The sequence below is a fragment of the Bos mutus genome, chromosome 3 (genome assembly GCF_027580195.1).
Source record: "Bos mutus isolate GX-2022 chromosome 3, NWIPB_WYAK_1.1, whole genome shotgun sequence".
NCBI classification, from domain to species: domain Eukaryota; kingdom Metazoa; phylum Chordata; class Mammalia; order Artiodactyla; family Bovidae; genus Bos; species Bos mutus.
In genome coordinates, this window is record NC_091619.1 from 90,980,537 (window position 1) to 90,985,457 (window position 4,921).

Below are 4,921 nucleotides of genomic sequence, written 5' to 3' on the forward strand. Positions count from 1 at the left end.
GAGTCAGAAGAACCTCCTGCCGCTTTCAGGGAAATTGTCTTCGCCTGGCTTTGGAACTGATGACTGCCACCTTGCATAGTTAACAGAAGTGAAAGATCCTGTGGTCCTCGTGTCTCATGGGTGCAGCAGCCTCTCGAGAACCTCTTCTGAGGCTTTTTCCTGCAGGCCTGCTGTCTTGCTCATCTCTGCTGCCTCCAGGCTCTCTCCCCAGTAACCACCCCACAGCCTGCTTATCCACAGTCTAAACAACCAAGAACATCAAGGAACTCTATGTTGTTGATGGTATGAGAGCCTTTTGCATTGCATTTTATGAGCAATAAATAAGAATACATCCTCCTGTTAGACACTTAGTCCAGAAATAGTCCCCTGGGTGGGTGTAGCCCCAGAACTAGCACCATCCAACTGCTACTCATTTTGTGTGGCACTCAGGATTTTCCACAACATTTGTGAAATTATAACATGCCATCTGCATCTTTAAGAATCATTAAGTTCTGTTAAGTGAGGGCATATCTGAGGGCATTCAGATCCTCTGACTTGGTGGGCTATAGTCCATGGGGTCACCAGGAGTCAGACGCAACTAACACTTTCACTGTTTCCACTTTTCCATGTGCCAGGCACTGCTCTGGTTGTAATAGTTCAACTTTCTGGCAACAGACATAACCAAGGGGTAAGGGCTTAAGTGCACTCAGTTGAGCAGAATGAGGAGACTGTACTGTAGAAATAAACAAAGACCACCCAAGTGAGAACAAACATCGGCTGATCCTGAGCTTGCTATAGCAAGGGAGTCATCCATGATCCTTTGCATTTGACAGAGACTCAAAGCCAAGCAAGGGGGGAACCTCCCCTGGAGGTCCAGTGGTTAGGACTGTGCGCTCTCACTGCTGAGGTCCTGCGTTCAATCCCTTGTCGGGGAACTAAAATCCCACGAGTGGCATGGACAAAACAAAAATTTTAAAACAGGGGGGATGATAGGTTTATTATGAAAAAAAGTGAGAGCTTCGGGGGTAATCTGATTGGAGGTTGTGGCAAAGGGGAGTGGAAACAGCTGACTAGAAGTGGGTCGTCTTTACGCAATTGGTTTGGGAAGCAAATTTGGATTTCTCTGGCTAGTCCTGAGTTGGAAGTCGGGGCAAAGATTAGAAAAGCTGACCTTTATTGACCCGGTCCTAAATGTTTGGACCTGATTGCTGCAGAGGTTGTGGGTAAGAGCTCAGCTGTCAGCTACTGTCGATTTGTTGCCATTGTCTGTTTATATATTCGATCTCTCAGTACAAACACACACCCCCAATTTTCATTTTCATTTTTGTCTTCAGATTATTCGAGACATTGATCAAATGTGACACTAGTGCTTTCATTAGTTCTTTCTCCAATAACCATCATCTGTTCTGATGTTTCAGCTTGGTTTCCCTCCCCAAAGTTTCTGAATTCTCTTAAAGGGCTTGTAATGTGTTGACTAGTAGCCCCTCAAAAAGATACATCTGCATCCTCCCTGTAATCTGTGAATATGACCTTATTTGGTAAAAGGATACTTGCAGATATAATTAAATTAGGGATTTTTAAGATGAGGAGATTATTCTCAATTGTCTGGGTGGATCCTAAATCCAATGTCAAGTGTCCTTATGAGTGAGTCAGAGGGGGACCACACAGACAGAGGAGAAGCAATGTGAAGACAAAGACTGGAGAGATGGGGGCGCAAAGCAAGGAACGCCAAGGATTGCTGGCAGCCACCAGAAGTTCGGAGAGAGGCTTAATTCTCCAGTGGATTCTCCGCTACAGTCTCTGGGGGTGGAATGGCCCTGCTGACACTTTGATTTAGGACTTCTGGCCTCCAGAAGGGTGAAAGCATAAATTTCTGTTTTTGAAGTCACCGAATTTGTAGTGATTTTTAAGCCATGTTTTTGTGTTGGGCTTGTGCTGAGACATGTCCAGCTCTTTGTGACCCTACGGATTGTAGCCCTCCAGGCTCCTCTGTCCATGGGATTCTCCAGGCAAGAACACTGGAGCAGGTTGCCATTTTCTTCTCCAGGGGATGTTCCCAATCCAGGCATCAAACCAGGAAAAGAATATAGTCACCAAAGGAAGAAATTACTTTTGTTCATGTGAAATAGTTGTGTGATTTTCAACACTATGCTTATATCTGCTCTGCTCTGCTAAGTTGCTTCAGTCGTGTCTGACTCTGTGCGACCCCATAGACGGCAGCCCACCAGGCTCCCCCATCCCTGGGATTCTCCAGGCAAGAACACTGGAGTGGGTTGCCATTGCCTTCTCCACTATGCTTATATAAACACTGTTCAGTTCAGTTCAGTACAACAGAATATTCAGTTCAGTTGCTCAGTCGTGTCCAACTCTTTGCGATCCCATGAATCGAAGCACGCCAGGCCTACCTGTCCCTCACCAACTCCCGGAGTTCACTCAGACTCACGTCCATTGAGTCAGTGATGCCATCCAGCCATCTCATCCTCTGTCGTCCCCTTCTCCTCCTGCCCCCAATCCCTCCCAGCATCAGAGTCTTTTCCAATGAGTCAACTCTTCGCATGAGGTGGCCAAAGTACTGGAGTTTCAGCTTTAGCATCATTCCTTCCAAAGAAATCCCAGGGCTGATCTCCTTCAGAATGGACTGGTTGGATCTCCTTGCAGTCCAAGGGACTCTCAAGAGTCTTCTCCAACACCACAGTTCAAAAGCATCAATTCTTCGGCACTCAGCTTTCATCACAGTCCAACTCTGACATCCATACGTGACTACTGGGAAAACCATAGCCTTAACTAGACGGATCTTTGTTGGCAAAGTAATGTCTCTGCTTTTGAATATGCTATCTAGGTTGGTCATAACTTTCCTTCCAAGGAGTAAACGTCTTTTAATTTCATGGCTTCAGTTACCATCTGCAGTGATTTTAAAACCACCTAAATTTTTTTCAAAAGAAACAAACAAAAGAATACCTATGATCCTCACCAGGCATATTGGTTCTATTTCTTCATATTCTCTTCCATTCATTAGACTTATGATTATTGTTAAACTAGTATTTGCAATTCTTTATTTTCATTCAACTTTAGAACAGAGACACTGTCCCGGGGGCCCCATGTCTTCACTGTTGTGTTCATGCTCGTATTTCATAGAGTGAAGCTGCAAGCCTAAATTACTTAATCATATCCCTATTGTTGTGTATCTGGGCTATTTCCAAACTTCTTGTTACCGATAATGTTCCAGTGAAGACTAATAGCAATAATACCACCAACTGTGCTGCCATGATGCCATGTGACCAGACAGTTCCCTTTATGTGTGGATTTTTTTGGCTGTGCTATGAGGCTGTCAGGGAATTTCCCCTCTAGGTGATTTTATCTAAGCCTCTCAATCAAGAATTCCTTGAAGCAAGAGAGAGTTTGAGGGGGAAGATGGATATTACAGGCAAAGAAAATGGGGCTCTAAGAGGTAAATCAACATGTCCCCAAAGGCCCATAAAATTAGGAAGCAGGGGAGCCTGGGGTGGAATTTGGTCTGTCTCCAAGACTCATACTTTGTCATTAAGCCATACTGCTTCCCAAAAGTTAGTGCAAATAAAATTTTTAACTTGCATCATATCCTCAAACTATGTTCCCAGGAGTGAGATGACAAAAGTCAGGGGTTAAATGCTTATCATGTCTTAAAAATACCCTATCATACTACCTGGGCAAAAATTTTGAAACAAACCAAATTTTCTACTATCAGGGATTAGTCAACTAAACTGTGAAACAGTGATATAATGTACTATAAAGAAGCCACTAGAAAGGCCTTGGGGAAATTTTGGTTATTCATATGAAAAGATGTTTAAAATATATTAAATTAAGAAGCAGCATATACAGTAGTTAAAAGGTAGAAGCAACCCAAGTGTCCATTAACAGATGAATGGATAAGCAAAATGTGGTATATACATATGATGGAATATTATTCAGCCTCAAAAAAGAAAGACAATTTTGCAATATGCTACAACATGGACGAACCTTGGGGACAAGATACTAAGTGAAATGAGCCGGTCACATGATTCCACTTATATGAGATTCTGAGAATAGTCAGACTCATAGAAGTGGAAAGTAGAATGGTGGTTGCTGAGGGCCAGTGGGAGGGGAGAATACGGAGTCACTGTTTAAAAGTCACAGAGTTGTGGTTTTACAAGATGAAAAGAGTGCTAAAGATGGACAGGAGGAATAATTGCACAACAAAATGCATGTACTTAATACCACTAAATGGTACAGTTAAAAAAGATCAATTCCCTGGTTGCCCAGGGGTTAGAACTCTACGCTCTCACTGCCAGGGGTCCAGGTTCAATCCCTGCTCAGCAACTAAGATTCCACAAGCTTCATGGCACAGCCAAACAAATTTTAAAAAATGGTTAAGATGGTAAATTATATTTTATGTGCACTTTACCACGATTTTTAAAAACTGAAAATAGAAAGCAGTGTATATGTGATCCAGCAATTCTACTTTGGGGTATATACCAAAAGAATTGAAAGCAGAGATTCAAATGTTTGTACACAACATTATATCAGTGTTATTCACAAGAACCAAAAAAAGTGGAAGCAACCCAAATGTTCATGGATGGATAAGTAGATAAACAAAATATGGTGTACAACAGAATATTCAGTTCAGTTGCTCAGTCGTGTCCAACTCTTTGCGATCCCATGAATCGAAGCACGCCAGGCCTCCCTGTCCATCACCAACTCCCGGAGTTCACTCAAACTCATGTCCATCGAGTCGGTGATGCCATCCAGCCATCTCATCCTCTGTCGTCCCCTTCTCCTCCTGCCCCCAATCCCTCCCAGCATCAGAGTCTTTTCCAATGAGTCAACTCTTCGCATGAGGTGGCCAAAGTACTGGAGTTTCAGCTTTAGCATCATTCCTTCCAAAGAAATCCCAGGGCTGATCTCCTTCAGAATGGACTGGTTGGAT